The following is a 20603-nucleotide window of genomic DNA, read 5'->3' on the forward strand; positions in this document are numbered from 1 at the left end:
TAACTAGATGTGTATGAATGATATTTGTATGAATGCAAAATGTCATAAGAATGATCCCTTCTTAATGTTTGGGTTGTCATTACTTATTGTTCATCACTCCTAACTAGATGTGTATGAATGATATTTGTATGAATGTAAAATGTCATGAGAATGATCCCTTCTTAATGTTTGGGTTGTCATTACTTATTGTTCATCACTCCTAACTAGATGTGTATGAATGTTATTTGTATGAATGCAAAATGTCATGAAAATGATCCCTTCTTAATGTTTGGGTTGTCATTACTTATTGTTCATCAAGGTTGTATCATTGACACAATGTTCTGTCTGCTTGTTCAGCTGATATCTTTGATAGAAAATCTGAAGAAATAGTCACACTTTAGACTCTTCTTTCTCAAATATTTCCAACCCTTAGGCTTGGTGAGTTTTAAATAATAGTCATGTTTCAGGTTCCTGTACTATTTAGAAGCTTCCAGAGTAATATGTAGAACTCCTTTTGTGAAAGTATTATTAGTCCATTAATCGTTATTTCAATGCAAAATGCTTGAAAAGATCATAATTATGGACAAAAAAGAAATTGATTGGGATCATAGCTCGAAATGAATAAATTAATCAAAGATAGCAAATGCAATAAGAAGGAAATTGATTGGGAGCATAGCTCAAAATGAATACAATAATCAAGGATAGCAAATTCAATATGGGTAAGATGAAAACTAGGTGCCCCAGATATCGTAGCCTGAGCTTCTCTGTACGAACTTCTTGAGGACCATTTTGAGTTCGCCATGTGTTTAGGAGATCGATGCCCTAAGATGTAGCATGTCTCCTCCTTGTTAATTCAGGTATAGCAAGACTACCGCATGCCCCACTTTTTATTTGAATTGCCCTTTACCGGTTTTCAATTTAAAACCCTTTTGGTCTCAAAATGCCCTTTGTAGGTCCCTTGGCCCCTCCTTTTTCTTGTCTTTTTTTTCTTCTTCTTCTTCTTTTTTTTTTGGAAAACTTTTTGACTGAATCTGAATTTATCGGATTAGGCAGGTTCTTGCCATCCATCTCGATTAAAATCAACGCTTTTCCAAAGAAGGCCTTCTTTACTACATAAGGTCCTTCCCAGTTTGGCATCCACTTTCCTCTAAAGCCCTTTTGTATAGAAAGGATCTTTTTCAACACCAGGTCCCCCTCGTGGAATTCTCTAAGACAAACCTTTTTGTTGTAAGCTCGCATCAATCGTTTTTTGATACATTTGACCATGATGGGTATCTTCAAACTCGACTTCAATGGGCAAAACTACTTCCATTCCATAAACCAATGAGAAAGATATTTCCCCGGCGAAGGTCTTGAATGACGTTCGATAAGCATAGAGGGTAAGTGGTGATTGCTTATGTCAATATTTACAAGTCTCGGTCATTTTCCCCACGATCTTTTTTTGTTTTATTTTTTTTACTACCTCTGCTGCACCATTCATTTGGGGTGATATGGTATCTAATCTTAAACAGATTGCAACCTTTTGATATCATGCTATTATACATTATTAGATATGATCTTTTTTTTTGGGAATTTGATGACTGTCGACTTTGTGACATTGGCATATGAAGCGACTTTCACCCACTTAATGAAGAAATCAACGTCCATAAAGATGATGATATCTGCTAAGAGCTTGTGACGAGATTAACCCAATAACATCCATACCCCACATAGAGAAAGTCTATAAAGAAATGAAGGGGACACATGAATTTTGTCTCCATAAATTTGGCATTTACGGCATAACTGATGCGATCCCCTTCCATAGTGGACCAGCAGTACCCGAACCTTATGATTTGCCTGGCCATTGTAAAACCATTAGCATGTGTTCTTCAGACACCCTTATGGACCTCTTCTAAGGTTTTCTTAGCCTTAACAGCATTCACACATCTTAGTAGCCCAGGCGTATCTTGATACGATCGTGCGAAAACATCTTTGAATTCTTGGAATAACTCAATGACGTCTCGCTTTATCTCTATGGTGATATAGGCTTCGATCTTCACCTCTTTCTTTTTCTTTAGGCTCGCGTTATCCATTAACCCTTTGTAAGGTAGGATCTATTTTTCATCTTGTTCTACTATCCTTAACAAACCAGGAGATAGGCTACAATCTCTACCATCTTCAAAGTCTTAGGATTCCTCTATACACATATCTTGCTCAAAAGGAAACTCTAGGTTAGTAGTAGTGTCGCTTATGTCGTTGATATCTGGAGACCTATTGTAGGTATGAAGGAATATTCCAAAAAAAATAATCTAAGAATAGTTATTTATGGTATGATCATGAATAAAAGAATATTTGAAAGAGAGTCCAAAAGATAAAAGAATCTAAGAATAATTATTTGTATAGTATGATTATGGATGAAATGGAACAAATGAAAGAATATTAGCTCAAAATGATAGCAAAGATGCATTTTATTGAAATAAAGATTTTGAACATAAGCCTATTTCACAAAAGAATTCTCATCACTCCTAAGTTTAGAGCAATAAATGTGTTTTGAACATTATTCTGAGTTATCTCTAAAAATACAGAGATCTTTCCCATAGCCCCGTTATTCAGAACACTTCCAAATATGTCTGATAAATTGTCTTTTCCAGATGCCTCTTCCAATACTGTATTCAGATTCCCCAGCATTCCTTCTGGGCCTTTGACTTCTTCAAAGAATTTCAACTTTTTATTATTCGTTACACTCCGCACTAAAACTTTGAATTCAGCGCACTACTGGATTTCGTGACCACCTTCAGCATGGAACTCACAGTAACTCTCGATCCCTTTGGCTATCTTCCCCGAATTCTCATATCTATCATTTATTTCAAAACCTATTTCAGTGTGGGTTTCTACCTCTTCCTCCACTCTCAATTATTAGATTTACCCATTGGGTCTGGATGATCGGGTAACGGATTTCCTACCACATTAGGTCCTGATGGATCATCAAACTTCATGATGCCCATCTTGATGAACCTTTCGATTAACTTATTAAATGTGGTGCGTTCTCAATTGAGTGCCCCGTTATTCTTGCATGGTACTCGCATTGAGCATTCGCATCATACCATTTTGGGAACAGAGGTTGTATGGGCTTCGAGTAGAAAGGGATACCACATGTGCATCAAACAGATTTCGATCCTGCTCTTTATATGACATTGGGATGAGTGTAAACTGGAGTCTTTTTCTGTTCACCTCGAGTTGGATTCTTACTTGAAGGGGCCTTGATAGCTAGTAGTTATGACCATCGGCTGGCCTACAGTGATCGGTTTGGAATACCATTTGCTCATATTATTCAGTTCATTTTCATTTTTCTTTGGGGTTGACCTCTTGGCGCTTTGTCTCGCGTCTATCTTCTCGTTCCTGATTACGTTTTCAATCATCTCGCTAGATATTACTATATCTGAGAAGCTCATGATAACGCTTCCCAACATATAGGTAATGAATGAGGCTTTTAGAGTGTTGACGAAAAGTATCGTAGTTTCTTTCTCCAGAAGAAATGGCTGGACTTGTGTCGCTACCTCTCTCCATCTTTGGGCATATTTCCTGAAGCTCTCACTTTGCCTATTTTTCATATTCCATAGTGTAATTCTGTCAGGCGCCATGTCTGTCACGTGGCCTGATGTGCGTGATAAGTTTTATATTTATTATTGATTGTACTTGAAATCTAACTGCTATCACGATAAAGGAAAGCGCACTTATCGAACAGTAGTATAGCTTATAGCAAGACCGGAATGTCGAACCCACAGGAACTAAAAGTACTAGTATTAACCTTCTTTTTATTATCTAGCCTAAAAAAAGGGGATTTGCTTTATCTAAATTGATTAACTAAACTAAAATGCACAGGAAAAGAATTGGGGAAATACTTTTGGGAAAACTGATTGATTTAGACAATACCCAAGGAAGAATCCACCTAGACTTCACTTGTTATTTGACTCTGAACTAGACGATTTATTCACTTGACTTGATCCGTAGAAATCCCTAATTTATATTATTATCTCTCTCGAGACTAACAACATCTAACCCTAGGTTGATTAATTGAAATCTATTTCTAGCTAAATTCCCTAATGTTGCATTAACTCGATCTATGGATTCTCTTATTAGGTTTGAACCTAATCTGGTAGATTTATTTCGCACTATGTCTAGGGGTGCAATCAACTCCGTTTAATTATGCTAGATCTATTCTTAGACAGGGACTTTTGCTCCTCTGAATAAGCACATCAATACTTGAATCAATATCTTGGAATATTAAAGTAAGATTTAAGAACACATAATTAAGAACAAATTAAGTATTTATCATATAATTCAGAAAATAGTAACAAGATTCGTCTTAGGTTTCATCCCCCTTAGGTATTTAGGGGATTTAATTCATATGTGTAAAAGACAACATCTCAGAAGAATAATAATAACAAAACATAAAGAAACCCAAAAACCCCTAAAGGGCATTTTTCGAGTAATTCCTTTCCTGCCACTCCATGTCCAATCTAGGTTCCCTTTTAGGGTGTTTATATAGCCTTTAGAATGCTTTTAAACCCTTAAAAGTGGCATTTTTCGAATAGAACTAGACTTGGGCTCGACAGAGACACGGTCGTGTGACATGCCCGTGTAAGGTGGCTTAGGCCATGTTAGAGTCTGCTAAAAAGACACAGGCATGTGGTCTACTCGTGTAAGGAAGTCCAGGCCGTGTTGATTTCCCACGTTGACCCATTTTCTTCGTTTTTAGCCTGTTTCTCGCTCTTTTTACTCTCCTATGCTCACCTAAGTATAAAACATGAAATTAAAGGATTAGGAGCATCAAATTCCATAAATCTAATGATAATTCATCCAAAAGTGTGCTAAGCATGGGATAAAAATGTTTATAAATTATGACTTATCAAATACCCTCACACTTAAGCGTTTGCTTGTCCTCAAGCAAAATCCTCAATTGACAATTAATAATTTATTTTTCTCAACTTATAATTCCTATCAATAATATCTCAAAGTAATCCATAAGTAATCATACATTGATAATTCAACTAGAAGAACATCAAAGTTTCAAACATTCCAAGTTGAGCATTTTATCACGAAAACATAGGTGTTTCCCTTCATTTAAGTAATTACCTTTGATTAAAAATATCACAGAATTCAACATCCTCACTAAAGATTCACTCAAATCACTCGATGTGTTTAATGACAACAAATTTAGCACTCATCAGTCAATATGAAAAGTTATTATCATAGGCTTGCATGAAAATCAAATCTCCACCACTATATATTGACATGATGCATCAATCAAAAGGTCTTTAGAGGGTTGTAACGTGGCTTTGGTTAGGGAGTGTGGTCACAAGCTGAAAGAGAATGTTAGAATCGATATTGAATTGAAAAATTATCTAACTAGAAAAATAATAAAGCTGACAAATTACATTCCTCATTAGATAATCCTAGAATTGAGCTTTTCTTCATAGATAACATTGTTTTAATCCAAGCATTACATAATTTCGTAATATGCTAGGCGACAAATCTCAATTTCAGCAACTTCATTTTTTTAAGAACAAATAAAGTAACATGGAACTTGGCTAACTATCAAAAATAAAACATAGCTAAGCAATTTATTCAAATCAAATCTCGACAAAAATAGCGATCAAATTAATTGAGAGGATTTCAACAATAATGGGTTATGGGTTAATATTGAGGGTATATCAATAAATGGGTTGTTAGGCTCAATGGGGTTCACTAAGGGTTAATTATGAAGGTAGACTTTTATGGAGTGAATGGGTTAAACCTAAGTGCCTTTATCATATTGACATATCAAATCAATGTGTGGTCTTGACATGCATAATCGAAGCAAGTTCTAGAATAACAAATCCATATTGACGCGCTCATAGCAACAATAAAAGTGAGCATGAAAGAAATAATATATGCTCTAAAGGCTCAAGTTCTCACAAAAATTATGACTTTTTGATGTTAATCCTGTGAATTTCAACTTCAAGATAATACCTAAACTTGGGGAAATAACCTAATTTATTTTTAATTCTCAAAAATCAACTTATCATGCTTGATTCTCTAATTTCTTAAAGTTTAAACAATCAATGCATAAATGCCTATGTCTTAATTCAAGACATGTCAATAAAAATCATAAATTAATCAAAATTCATTATAATAGTGATATGAGTGAGTCACGTGAGAATAAGATAAAATTCAGGGATTTTTCAGATAATGATATAATATCCCCCCCACACTTAAGATGTACATTGTCTTCAATGTACAAAGATAGATTTATTAAAAAATATAGATATAAGATCATAAGATAGGGAGAGAAGTGATTGACTAAGGCAAGGGTGAGATTGGAGGAGGATACTTCGGTGGTGGTAGAGGTTGTTAGTCCAAAGTCCTGCGCCAAAAGAATATTATAGCTAGTGGTAGCCATGGTCGTGGTCGAGCAGGGCATGGCAGTCGCGGAGGACCTTTTCCAGTGGAGTTGCAAATTCCTAAGTAATAGTGATGATAAACCGTAATTTATACATATTTTTACCCCATGTTTAATGCATTTTATGGATGATTTCCTATTAGAATTGGTGAATTTCATGCTTCTAATGCTTTAATTTCATGTTTTATACTTAGGAGAGCATATGAAAGCGAAAGGAACGAGAAACGGGCCAAAACTGAAGAAAATGGGCCAAAGTACGAAATCAACACGGCCTGGACCTCCTCACACGGGCAGACCACATGGCCTTGTTAATTTGGCAGGCTCGAGCACGGCCTGAAGTAATCTCACAGGGACATGTTACACGGGCGTGTCCCTGCCGAGCCTCAGTTGAGTCCAATTCGGAAAAGGCTAATTTTAAGGGTTCTTAGGCATTCCAAAGCCTATAAATACACCCTAGAGGAAGAAGAAAAAGGAGGCACAGAATAGGGAGTAAGGAATTACTCCAAGAAAGCCGATTGATCCATCTCAGAAGCTAAATTCACCATCAAGACTAAAGATCTCTCCTCAATTTCCCCTTCAGCAGTTTTGGGTTTTCTTTATGTTTTGTATTCTTTATTATTCTGAGATGTTTTCTTATTTTGTTATGAACTAAAACCCCTAAATACCAAAGGGGAATGAAACTTAAGACGAATCTTGTTATTATTTTCTGAATTGTATGAGAAATATTTAACTTGTTCTTAATTATGTGTTCTTAATTCTTGTTTTGATATCCCAGGATACTGATTCAAGATAAGCTCTTATTCAGAGGAGGAATAGACCCTGTCTAAGAGTACATTTGTCATAATTAAGCGGAGTTAATTGCGCGCCTAGACATAGGGTGACAAGATTTTACCGGATTAGGGTGAAACCTAATAAGGGGATCCATAGATCGAGTTAATGCAACCCTAGGGTATTAATTAGAGAAAGGTCTCAATTATTCAATCTAGGGATTAGACGTTATTAGTCTTGAATAGGGATAATAACATAACTTAGGGATCTCTACGGAACAAGTTAAATGAATAAATCGTCTGATTCGGAGCCAGAATAACAAGTACAGTCTAGGTGGATTTTTCCTTAGGTATTGTCTTAATTCAATCGATTTTCCCAAAAGCAATTCTCCAATTCCATTCTCTGTGAATTCTTAGTTTAGAGAATTAGTTAGTTAAAATAAACACCTCTTTATTCTTAGGCTAGATAATAAAAAGACAGTTATTACTAGTACTTTTAGTTCCCTTGGGTTCGACAATCTCGTCTTGCTAAAACTATACTACTGTTTGATAGGTACAGTTGCCTACATTGCGATAATAGTTAGTTTCAAGAATGATTAATTATAAATATTTAAAACCTATCACGAAATCACGCGATCAAGTTTTAGCGTCGTTGCCGGGGAACTAAGATATTAGGAACACTCAATTTTTATTACTTTAGCCATTTATTTTTCTTCCAATTTGATTTAATTTTATTACTTATTCATTCCTTCTCTTGGAAGGTTTTTATAGTTTATGACTAGAAGAAACCCGTCAGGAACACTACTTTTTGAAGAAGAAATCGATCGCACAGTTCGCAGAAACCAAAGAGAAATAAGGCGAAGCTTAAGATACACAGAGATGCCTGAAAACCAAGACAATCAACTATCTCTTGCAATTGCGGTTAATAAAAATCTTGCTCCACGCACTATGTATGATTATGCTAAACCTTCTTTAACAGGAACTGAATCGAGCATAGTTAGACCAGCTGTAGCTGCAAATACTTTTGAACTAAAACCTAACACTATTTAAATGATACAGCAATTTGTTCAGTTTGATAGTTTGCAGGATGAGGATCCCAATACTCATTTAGCCAACTTCTTAGAACTATGCGATACATTTAAAATTAATGGTGTTTCTGGTGATGCAATTCGTCTTCAGTTATTCCCTTTTTTGTTGAGAAACAAAGCTAAAAAGTGGTTGAACTCATTACCACGAGGGTCAATCACTACTTGGGAACAAATGACCGAAAAATTTCTATTAAAATATTTCCCGCCGACTAAAACGGCCAAATTACGTAATGATATCTCTTCATTTGTACAGATGGACTTAGAAACCCTTTACGATGCATGGTAGAGATACAAGGACTTACTGAGAAGGTGCCCTCACCATGGGTTACCGCTTTGGCTTCAGGTTCAAACGTTCCATAATGGCCTGAATCTTTCGACTCGGCAAATGGTTGATGCAACTGCTGGTGGAACCATTAATAATAAAACACCTGAAGATGCTTATGAGTTTATAAAGGAGATGTCAGTGAATAACTATCAGTGGCAAGTCATGAGGATAAAACTAATTAAAATAGCACTTATTTATAATGTCGATTTGATTACTATGCTATCAAACCAGGTAGAACTTCTAAATAAAAAGATTGATGGTTTTCTTAGTTCTTCACAGGTTCACCCAGTAATGCAGTGCGAAGCAAGTGAAGGTGGAACAAGCCATTCGGAATACCAACCTTATGGCCACAACAACCTTATGGCCTCAAAACAATCCATATAGTAACACTTACAATGCAGGTTGGAGGAACCACCGCAATTTCTCGTGAGGTAGTCAAGGAAATCAAAGACCACAACCACCTCCAGGCTACCAACAACCACCCTATCAACAGGAAAAGAAGCCGAACCTTGAAGAGATGCTCTCAAAGTTTATATCGGTGTCAGAAACCAGTTTTCAGAACACTGAGGCAACACTTTAAACTCAACAAGCGTCGATTCAAGGGCTCGAAACTCATATAGGCCAGCTGTCCAAACTGATTTCGAAAAGACCACTAGGAAGTTTACTTAGTAACACCAAATCAAAAGAGCATGTAAAAGCAGTTACACTAAGGAGTGGGAAAGCGTTAGCGGAATCTGAAAAGAAGCTAACACAAGAAGCCGTGGTAAGCGAAAGAGGGGAAGAAAAACCCGGAAATAATGACAAACCAGTGCCAAAGGAATATAAACCACCAGTTCCATACCCAACAAAATTGAAAAAGATTGCATTGATGCACAATTCAGTAAGTTTCTTGAACCTTTTAAGCAATTACATATCAACTTACCTTTTGTTGAAGCCATATCACAGATGCCTACATACGCAAAATTTTTGAAGGAGCTTCCAACAAATAAAAGGAAGTTCGAGGACTTATCTACAGTAGAACTCAACGAGGAGTGCTTAGCCATACTCCAAAATAAGTTTCCAGCCAAACTGAAAGATCCAGGAAGTTTGGTAGTCTGAATGTTGAGAAAGCACTAGTTGATTTAGGCGCTAGCATTAGTTTGATGCCATATAAATTGTTCAAACAACTTGGTCTTGGGGAACCTAAACCTACTAAGGTGAGTATTCAATTAGCCGATAGATTTGTTAAATATCCTAGGGGCATTATAGAAGACGTACTTGTGAAAGTAGATAAATTCATATTTCTTGTTGACTTTGTTGTGCTTGACATGGATGAAGATGTAGAAGTACCATTAATTTTAGGGTGCCCATTTTTAGCCACTGCTAGGGCTGTAATTGATGTGGGTGACAGTAAATTGGTACTTAGGGTAGGTGACGAGGAGATTATCTTTAAAATTTATGATGATATGAGGTTCTCTAGGGAACAGGATGATTCATACTACTCAATACTCTTTTCAGGAAATTGTACAGAAAGAGACGACGAAACTGTATCCAGCTCAAGAAGAGGAGACAGATGATGAACCTAATGAGAATTCTTCAAGACAAGTAGAATATGAGGGTATTAAGATAAACGATGAACTTAAGCAAAAACCCTCTATTAAGGGGCCTCCCAAACTGGAACTTAAACAATTACCAAACCGTTTGGAATACGCATTCCTTTGAAATAATTCTACATTACCAGTTATTATTGCTTCTAACTTGCAACCCAAGGAGAAAGAGGAATTAATCCAAGTATTAAAAGAACATAAAAAGGCCATAGCTTGGAAAATTTCTAACATTAAAGGAATCAGCCCTTCTTTTTGTACCCACAAAATTTTGATGGAAGATGAATACAAACCGTGTGTGTAAGCTCAAAGACGACTGAACCCCAACATGAAGGAAGTTGTTAAAGCCGAGGTAATTAAACTTCTAGATGCTGGAATTATTTATCCTATTTCTAACAATTCTTGGGTAAGTCCAGTGCAGGTTGTCCCTATGAAAGGAGGCATGACAGTTCTGACCAACAAGAAGAATGAATTAATCCCAACAAGGACAGTCACAGGATGGAGAGTTTGCATTGACTACAGGAAACTGAATGATGCCACAAGAAAAGATCACTTCCCCTTGCCATTCATTGACCAAATGTTGGAAAGATTATCCGGGCATATGTACTACTGCTTTCTAGACGGACTCTCCGGTTACTTCCAGATCCCAATAGCTCCTAAAGATCAAGAAAAAATGACATTCACATACCCATATGGTATGTTTGCTTATCGTAGAATGCCTTTTGGATTATGTAATGCTCCTACCACTTTTCAGCGCTGTATGATGGCAATCTTTGACGAACTCGTGGAAGATATCATGGAAGTATTTATGGATGATTTCTCAGTATTCGGTAACTCTTTCCATCTCTGCCTTAAAAATTTAAAACGAGTTTTAATAAGATGTGAGGAAACGAACCTTGTCCTTAACTGGGAGAAATGTCACTTCATGGTTTAAGAAGGTATTGTATTAGGGCATAAAATTTCCAGTAAAGGGATTGAAGTGGACAAATCTAAAATAGAAACAATCGAAAAATTACCCCCTCCTAGTTCAGTTAAGGCTATTAGAAGCTTTTTAGGACATGTTGATTTTTATAGAAGATTTATTAAGGATTTTTCTAAAATAGCTAAGCCTTTGACTAAATTGCTAGAAAAAGATATACCTTTTAATTTTAATCAGGAATGTTTAGAAGCATTTAATACTTTAAAGGATAAATTAATTAATGCTCCAATCATAATTGCACCTGATTGGAACTTACCATTTGAATTAATGTGTGATGCGAGTAATTTTGCAGTAGGTGCAGTATTAGGACAGCGAAGAGACAAGCATTTTCAACCTATCTATTATGCTAGCAAAACTTTGACAGCTGCACAAGAGAATTATACTACTACGGAAAAAAATTACTAGCTGTGGTTTTCGTATTTGAAAAATTTCGATCATATCTCATATTGTCTAAAGTTGTTGTTTACACTTACCATTTCGCCCTTCACTATCTTTTAACTAAAACTGAAGCAAAACCTAGACTCATTCGATGGATTCTCCAATTGTAGGAATTTGACTTGGAAATTCAGGATAAGAAAGGAGATGAAAATCTCGCGACTGATCATCTGTCCAGGCTTGAGAACTCCAATACCAAAGAACTAGATGAAATTGAAATAAATGATTCGTTTCCTGAAGAACAATTTTTCACTATATCTGACTCTGAAGTACCTTGGTTTGCAAACATCGCAAATTTTTTAACCGCTAACATTATCCCAAAAGGGTTAATACACTAGCAAAAGAAGCGATTCTTTAATGATGTAAAAAGCTACTTTTGGGACGGCCCCTTTCTTTTTCGCAGATGTGCAGATCAAGTCATTAGAAGATGCATTACAAGATCAGAAACATCAAAAATACTGGAACATTGCCACTCAAGGCCAACTGGAGGACACTATAGTGGAACTAAGACCGCACATAAAATACTTGAATCAGGTTTTTACTGGCCTTCATTATTCAAAGATGCTAACAAGTATGTTACTTCATGTGACAAATGCCAACGGACAGGTAACATATCTAAATGTGATGAAATGCCTCTTTAACTATATGCTTTCATGCGAAAGATTTGACGTTTGGGGTATCGATTACATGGGATCATTCCCCAGTTCATTTGGGGTATCGACACGCCCGTGTCTAGCACCTGTGGACAACACTATCAAAATAACACGGGCGTGTGCAGAGCTACACGATCGTCGGAGAAGCGAATCACATCACACACAGTTATGTAACACGATCATATAGCCACACGGCCTAGACACACGGGTGTGCCTGAAGGTCGTGTGACGATATCTCACTTCGCGGTAAACACGAGCTGGATACGATCCACACGGGCGTGTGAACTGGCCGTGCCACTTGAAAAATTAGATTATCTATCTTCTTTTATTTTTCTTTCATTAATTTTTGAAGATTTTTTGTTTTAAACACGGCTTATATTTATGATTACTACCAAATTATTCCCCCAATTCTCCTTCTATTCTTCAGAATCATGTTTGTCCTCCAGCTTTATTTCCAACAACTCACTCTCGCTAATCCAGGAATTTCATCCATTTTTAACTCAGGAAGTTTCACTTCTCTCCTATCTTATTTTTATATTCTTATATCTATCTTTGTACATTGAGGGCAATGTACATCTTAAGTGTGGGGGTATTTATTTCATTAATAGAAAAATCCCTGAATGACTGCCTTGTTCTCTTGAAAAGCTCTCATATCATATTTAGGATAAATTTTGATTGTTTTATGATTTTGATTGATATATCTTGAATTAAAACATAGGCATTTATGCATTGATTGTTTAAACTTTAGGACATTAGAGAATCAAGCATGATAAGTTGATTTTTAAGAATTTAAAATCTTAGGTTGTTTCCCTAAAATTTAGGTATTACTTTGAGATAGAATTCACAAGTTTTAAACATCAAAAAGCCATAATTTTTGTGAGATTCTTAAGCCTTTAGAGCATCTATTAATTCTTTCATGCTCACTTTTATTATTGCTTTGAGTGCGTCAGTATTGAACTGTTATTCTAGAACTTGCTTGATTATGCATGTCAAGACCACACCATTTGATTTGATATGTCAAAATGAGAAAGGCACATAGGATTAACCCACTCATGCCATGAAAAGCCTACCTCCACGATTAACCCCTAGTAAACCCCCTTGAGCCTAACAACCCATTTCTTGTATTACCCTTAATATTAACCCTTAACCCATTATTGTTGAAATCCCCTAAATTAATTTGATCCCCATTTTTTGTCGAGATTGGAATTGAAATAGTTGCTTAGCTAAGTTTTATTCTACTTTGTATTTAACTTGTTCTTAAAAAAATGTATACATCTTAATAGTAGTAATCTTCTGAGCTAAAGAAGTCATTCCATATTTTGAGAAAAGCTCTGATGTACGCAATTGATCACTAGCTATTTTTCTAGTTAAGTAATTTTTCAACTCAATCTCGATTCTAACCCTTTCTTTCAGCTTGTGACCACACCCCCTAAGCAAGCTTCATTACAACCCTTTAAAGACCTTTTGATTGATGTTTCATCTCAATTTATCAGTGGTGGAGATTTGATTTTCATGCAAGCCTATGGTAATGACTTTTCATTATTGACTATTAAGTGCTTCATTTATTATCCTTAAAACACCTTGAGTGATTTGAGTGAATCTTTAGTAAGGATGTGAAACTCTGTGATATTCTAAATCAAAGGTAATTACTTAAATGAGGAGAGACACCTATGTTTTCAGGAGAAAATGCTCAACTTGGAATGTTTGAAACTTTTATGTTCTTTTAGTTGAATTCTCAATGTATGATTACCTATGAGTTATTTTGAGATATTATCGATAGAAATTATAAGTTGATAAGAATTTATTTTGATAATGAGTTGATAATTTTGCTTGAGGACAAGCAAATGCTTAAGGGTGGGGGTATTTGATAAACCGTAATTTATACATATTTTTACCCCTTATTTAATGCATTTTATGGATGATTTCCTATTAGAATTGGTGAATTCAATTCTCCTAATGCTTTAATTTCTTGTTTTATACTTAGGAGAGCATAGGAGAGCGAAAGGAACGAGAAACGGGCCAAAACTGGAGAAAATAGACCAAAGTACGAAATCAACACGGCCTGGACCTCCTCACACGGGCAGACCACAAGGCTGTGTCAATTTGGCAGGCTCGAGCACAGCTTGAAGTAATCACACGCGAGCGTGTTACACGGGCGTGTCCTTACCGAGCCCAAGTTGAGTCCAATTCAGAAAAGGCTAATTTTGAGGGCTTTTAAGAATTCCAAAGCCTATAAATACACCCTAGAGGAGGAAGAAAAGGGAGGCATAGAATAGGGAGTAAGGAATTACTCCAAGGAAGCAGATTGATCCATCTCAGAAGTTAGATTCACCATAAAGAAAGAAGATCTCTCATTAATTTCCCCTTTAGGAGTTTTGAGTTTTCTTTATGTTTTGTATTCTTTATTATTCTGAGATGTTTTCTTATTTAGTTATGAACTAAAACCCCTAAATACCTAGGGGGAATGAAACCTAAGACGAATCTTGTTATTATTTTTTGAATTGTATGATAAATATTTAACTTGTTCTTAATTATGTGTTCTTAATTCTTGTTTTGATATCCCATGATACTGATTCAAGATAAGCTCTTATTCAGAGGAGGAATAGACCCTGTCTAAGAGTACATTTGTCATAATTAAGCGGAGTTAATTGCACGCCTAGATGTAGGGTGATAAGATTTTGCCGGATTAGGGTGAAACCTAATAAGGGGATCCATAGATCGAGTTAATGCAACCCTAGGGTGTTAATTAGAGAAAGGTCTCAATTATTCAATCTAGGGATTAGACGTTATTAGTCTTGAATAGGGATAATAACATAACTTAGGGATCTCTACGGAACAAGTTAAATGAATAAATCGTCCGATTCAGAGCCAGAATAACAAGTACAGTCTAGGTGGATTTTTCCTTAGGTATTGTCTTAATTCAATCGATTTTCCCAAAAGGAATTCCCCAATTCCATCTCTGTGAATTCTTAGTTTAGAGAATTAGTTAGTTAAAGCAAAAGCCACTTTATTCTTAGGCTAGATAATAAAAAGACAGTCATTACTAGTACTTTTAGTTCCCTTGGGTTCGACAATCCGGTCTTGCTAAAACTATACTACTGTTCGATAGGTACACTTGCCTACATTACGATAATAGTTAGTTTCAAGAACAAATAATTATAAATATTTAAAACCTATCACGAAATCACGCGATCAAGTGAGCTTTGGAGCTCTTCATAACCGCGATAGAATCATTAACTCTCTATGAAATATAAAGTAGCATGATTACTCGTAAAGAAATGGCTGAAAACATAAATTACATGATATAAATTGCAAAACCTAAAGATGAAATAAAAATAGTATTAAAGAGAAATAACATGAAAAGTAATTGAAAAAAATAAATAAAGATAAAAGTAAAAATAATAAATAATAAATAAAAGTCTTCAAAAATCCTCATCGCCAGATGGTTCGCGAGGTGGGGGTGGCGATTAGATATGAAGGTGCTGACAAATCTGATGTAAAGTTGCATCAATGTGATCGAAATGCTAAAAACATTACTGCTCTAATCGAATAAGACGCTCAGAGATGTTAGAGAGTGAAGCAGCCGCATGGACTGTGTGATGAATAGGTGGTGGCTTAGATGGTGGATCCTCGTGAGGTGGAGGGACATCATCAGTAATATCCTCAGGGTCTTCCTGTTTGGCTGACTAGATAAGGCGCTACTGAGAAGGATCAAATTCATGTCGTCGTTCGATCATCCTCATATGGAGTATACTCGAGATGCCTTATGTGGACATTTGACCGATGAGGGTGAAGGAGGATAATTTCCCCGCCGTGTTGAGGAGACCAAAGTACCGCGCTAGGCGAATCACATAAAGGCCGATAGAAATGACTCCCTTCCTATGCTGCTCTGTCTGATGGTGAATGGCGAGGGCGATGAAATAAGCGAGGTCGAATACATGCCCATGAACCATACTCCATAAAAATAGGCATCGTTAGTGTTGACGACGCTGACACTTTCTCGCCGTCCTGTCTAGGTGTGGGCTAGGATGGCGTGTAAGTATCTCAATGATGGGGCGAGAGCCGATGCCTTGGAGCAGCTAGGGTCATAAGTGGCCGAAGCAGGGACTAAGGCCTTCCAACAATTTGAAGGAGAAAAGTGGATGTGGCGATTGAGATTGTCGAAGTCGTCGTCGTCCATGAACTCCTCCGTTTATAGTCCTAATGCGACATTGAACTCGGGCACGCTTAACTGGCAAACTAAACTATCGAGAGGGAACTGGACTATTCTGGGATCATTGAACTGTGTCATAACGACTTGGAGGTGGAAGGTCGAATAGAGTTCTAATGTGAGCTCGAGATATGTTGGCTTGACAATCTCGAAGAAGAGCCCCCGTGGGTCAGTGGTCAGGAGAGCCTGGATTGCATCAGCGAGTTGGATCTGCTCTAGAGTGGTCCAATCAATGCAACGGCCCACACCTAAGGGTCGGGCCCGTAGTATCTAGAATAGTTCCTCCTGAGGTCCCGATGGAGATTAGAGGAATGGGTGCCGTATCTCAGTGGTAGGACTCGAGGAGGATGCTGCTCTTTTTCGCTTCTTCGAGGTAGGAACTGCAGCTTTCTTACCTTTTGGGTTTGTCATGATATCTACAAATACGAGTTTAATCATCAAGATAATCCCCAAATCAAGCAATCATCATAATAGTCTAAAATAATCACTTGCTCGTAAGATAATATGAACAAATTATGCAAGCATGTCAAAACCAAGTGGTGATACTACCTATGGAACAATAAAGAAGCTAACTAATGGATCACTCATTAGTATATTCCTAATATCTATATGAATTTTATTCAAAACAAACGGTCCTAATATCTATATAGTATATTCCTAAGTTCTATTTGAAGCAATGACACATAATGAACCTTAAAAAATGTTAAAGCAACAATAGTAGTAATATTAATAATATAATCATATAGAACATGAAATAAGGAATTTCTAAATGAATTGAGGAAGTCAACATTCATATGTAAAATTAAAATAGTAAAATGGAGCGAAAGATGCAAGAAAGCAAACCAATAATGGTGGTCGGAGAAGGTGCGGTGGTGCATAGCGGTCGGAGGAAGTGAGAGGGAAGGCAGTACAAAAGAAGAAGAATGTGTAGGGAAGGGTGTACAAGAGAAGATTTTGATGTGTATGGAGGAAAAGGGAGAAGAAAGGGTGGATTTTGAGGTCATGGTCAGAGTTTAGGTGGCGACGGCTGTAGTGGGAGCGACGGCTAGGGTTAGGGTATTGGGGAAGGGGATGATGAATAGTGTGGGTTTATATAGATATTGGGGCACACGGCCGTGTGGCACGCTTGTGTGCCCCTATTTCAGCTTGTGTGTTTCGTGGTTTTCAAATTTGGGCTCGTATAGAATTCAGCCCAAGGCCGTGTTCTTTGAGCGTGTTAGTGCACACGGCCGTGTCGCACGGTCGCGTCCTACTTCGTTCGCTTCTCCCACACCCGTGTATATATGCACACGCCCGTGTTATTTTGACAGCATCAACCACGGGTGGTAGGCACGGGTGTGTCATTCGCCTGTGTTAATTTCTCAATTTCTAACACGACTTATAGACATGGGCATATCGTACGCCCGTGTTGATTTGACAAAATTGCCCACGGCTATGTCGCACGGTCGTGGCAACGTATCAAATCCTGTGTTTGGGGAAAATTTTGCTCTTTTTTCACACGGGCGTGTTGTCGCCCGTGGTGTGAGCACGGCCTAAGGCACACCTATGTGCCTGGCAGTGTGGATTTAAAAAACCTATGTTCAAGGACTCAATTAATAATTTAGATGTTAAAAACTAAAATTTAAAGATATCAGCACTGTTGTGCTCGACTTACCTCTCTATTGCGTGGTTATAGTGGTGCGAGGAGTTTACACTCCTCATTCCTGCTATCAATTTTATCAAAATAAGTTTTTAGACGATTACTATTTACCTTAAAAGTGCCAAATTTGGAATGAGTTACCTCGACTGTACCGTATCGAAAAATGTTAAGTACCGTAAAAGGGATTGCTCCATTAAGTTTGGAAGTGGTAATATGAGGGTCTGTCGCATCTAATAATACTTTGTCTCCAGCCTTAAGTTGATTTGATAAAACATTGAGTCCGTCATGGCGTGGTTTTGGTTTATTGTGTGTTCTCGATTTCTATGTCCGCCATTCATCTAGTTCATCGATTTGAAGTTTTTGTTCTTCATAGATGGGTCCTTTGTTGCTACTTGAACATGGCTCATGTATGTTATTTGAACGTGTTTCCTTCAAAGAAGGTTGCACCACATGATCATATTAGTAGCATAATTTATATAACCACCTTCAATATTTGATGTGCCACTCGAATTATGAGCTTGAAGAGTGATTGTTTCCTCACCCACACGAAGTGTGAGTTCACCTATACCAACATCAATAATAGTTCTAGCAGTTGCTAAAAAGGGTCTTCCTAAAATTAAAGACACGTCACTATCCTCTTCTATGTCTAGAACAACAAAATCAATTGGGAATATAAATTTGTCAATTTTAACAAGTACATCTTCAATAATACCCCTAGGAAATCTGATTGTTTTATCTGCCAATTGAATACTCATCCTAGCTTGTTTGGGTTTCCCAAGACCTAGTTGTTTAAACATTTTATAGGGCATGACATTAATACTAGCTCCTAAATCAGCCAAAGCATTGTTAACGTTTAAACTACCAATTAAAAAAGGAATCATAAAACTCTCTGGATCTTTTAATTTGTTGGGTAGCTTAATTTGTAGAATGGCTGAACAAACTGTGTTCAACTCTACATGCGATGCCTCATCTAACTTCCATTTATTTGCTAAAAGCTCCTTTAAAATTTTAACTGCATTCGGCATCTGCGAAAGAGCTTCAATAAACGGTAAGTTAATATGTAATTTCTTTAATAGTTTAAGGAATTTACCAAATTCGTCCGTGTGGTCTTTCCTTATCGCAATGGGGTATGACACACGAGGTTTGTACTATTTACTTACCGATTTTTGCTCAGTGTGGTCCACCTCACCTTTACCTTTACTTACCGTAATTCATTGCCTCGATTCTAATTTAGGTTCAACTAACCCTTCTTCATCTCGAACGGTAATCACATTGAGCTGTTCTCTCGGGTTAGATTCAGTATTACTCGGTAGAAAAACTACCTTGTGGTCGTTCAGAAATTAATTTAGCAAGCTGACCTATCTGAGTTTCGATCCCTTGGATCAACGCTCGTTGATTTTTAAATGCTGTTTTGGTATTCTAAAAACGAGTTTCTGACACCGAGATGAATTTTGTTAGCATCTCTTCAAGGTTCAACTTCTTTTCCTGCTGGGAAGGTGGTTTTGAAAACCTGAAGGATGTTGTGGCCTTTGAATTCCTTGGCCACCCCATGAGAAGTTGGGATGGTTCCTCGAACCTGTATTATAAATGTTACTGTATGGGTTATTTTGAGGTCCAGAATTATTGTTACCCATATATTGAACTTGTTCCTCCTCAGTGCTAGGGTTGAAGGATTGATATTCTGTATGTACTTCTCCTCCATTTGAATCGCACCTCATCACTGGATGTACCTGAGTAGAACCACACAAACCGTAATCTTTTTATTTAATAGTTCTACCTGGTTAGATAGCATAGTAATAGCGTTGAGGTTGAAAACACCGGCTGCTTTTGTCGACTTTGTTTTCATGACTTGCCACTGATAGTTATTCAGTGACATCTCTTCAATAAATTCATAAGCCTCTTCAGGTGTTTTGTTGTTCAAAATTTCACCGGTGGCTGGGTCGATAAGTTGTCTTGTTGAGAGGTTCACACCGTTGTAAAAAGTCTGAACCTGCAGCCATAGAGGTAACCCATGGTGAGGGAACCTTCTCAATAAGTCCTTGTATCTCTTCCATGCATCATAAAGAGTTTCTAGATCAATCTACACAAAAGATGAGATATCATTCCTAAATTTAGGCATTTTGGCCGGCGGAAAATATTTAAGCAAAAATTATTCAGTCATTTGTTCCCAAGTGGTGATTAACCCTCGTGGTAACGAGTTCAACCATTTTTTAGCTTTGTTCCTCAATGAGAATGGAAACAACCGAAGGCGTATGGCATCGTCAGAAATGCAATTGATTTTAAAGGTGTCGCAGAATTCCAGAAAATTCGCCAAATTAGTGTTTAGATCATTGTCCTACTAACCATCGAACTGAACAAACTGTTGTATCATTTGAATCGTGTTAGGTTTCAGTTCAAAATTATTTTCAGCAATAGTAGGTCTAACTATACTCGATTTAGCTCCTGTTAAACTAGGTTTAGCATAATCATACATAGTACGAGGAGCAGGATCCTGATTTACTGGGTTCGCAACAGCAACAGAAGG

The 20603-nt window shown here is 37.0% G+C and overlaps 2 non-coding genes across 2 annotated transcripts; one reads left to right on the plus strand and one right to left on the minus strand.

Annotated features, from left to right (window-relative positions):
• Positions 1-8475: 8475 nt before the first annotated feature.
• On the minus strand, positions 8476-8582 carry LOC121211839 (small nucleolar RNA R71). The gene has a single exon (XR_005907057.1). It is a non-coding gene; the product is annotated as a small nucleolar RNA R71 (small nucleolar RNA).
• An 11503-nt stretch (positions 8583-20085) lies between these two features.
• LOC121211694 (small nucleolar RNA R71) lies at positions 20086-20192 on the plus strand. The gene has a single exon (XR_005906913.1). It is a non-coding gene; the product is annotated as a small nucleolar RNA R71 (small nucleolar RNA).
• The last annotated feature ends 411 nt before the right edge of the window (positions 20193-20603 follow it).

The sequence above is a fragment of the Gossypium hirsutum genome, chromosome A12 (genome assembly GCF_007990345.1).
Source record: "Gossypium hirsutum isolate 1008001.06 chromosome A12, Gossypium_hirsutum_v2.1, whole genome shotgun sequence".
Lineage (NCBI taxonomy): Eukaryota > Viridiplantae > Streptophyta > Magnoliopsida > Malvales > Malvaceae > Gossypium > Gossypium hirsutum.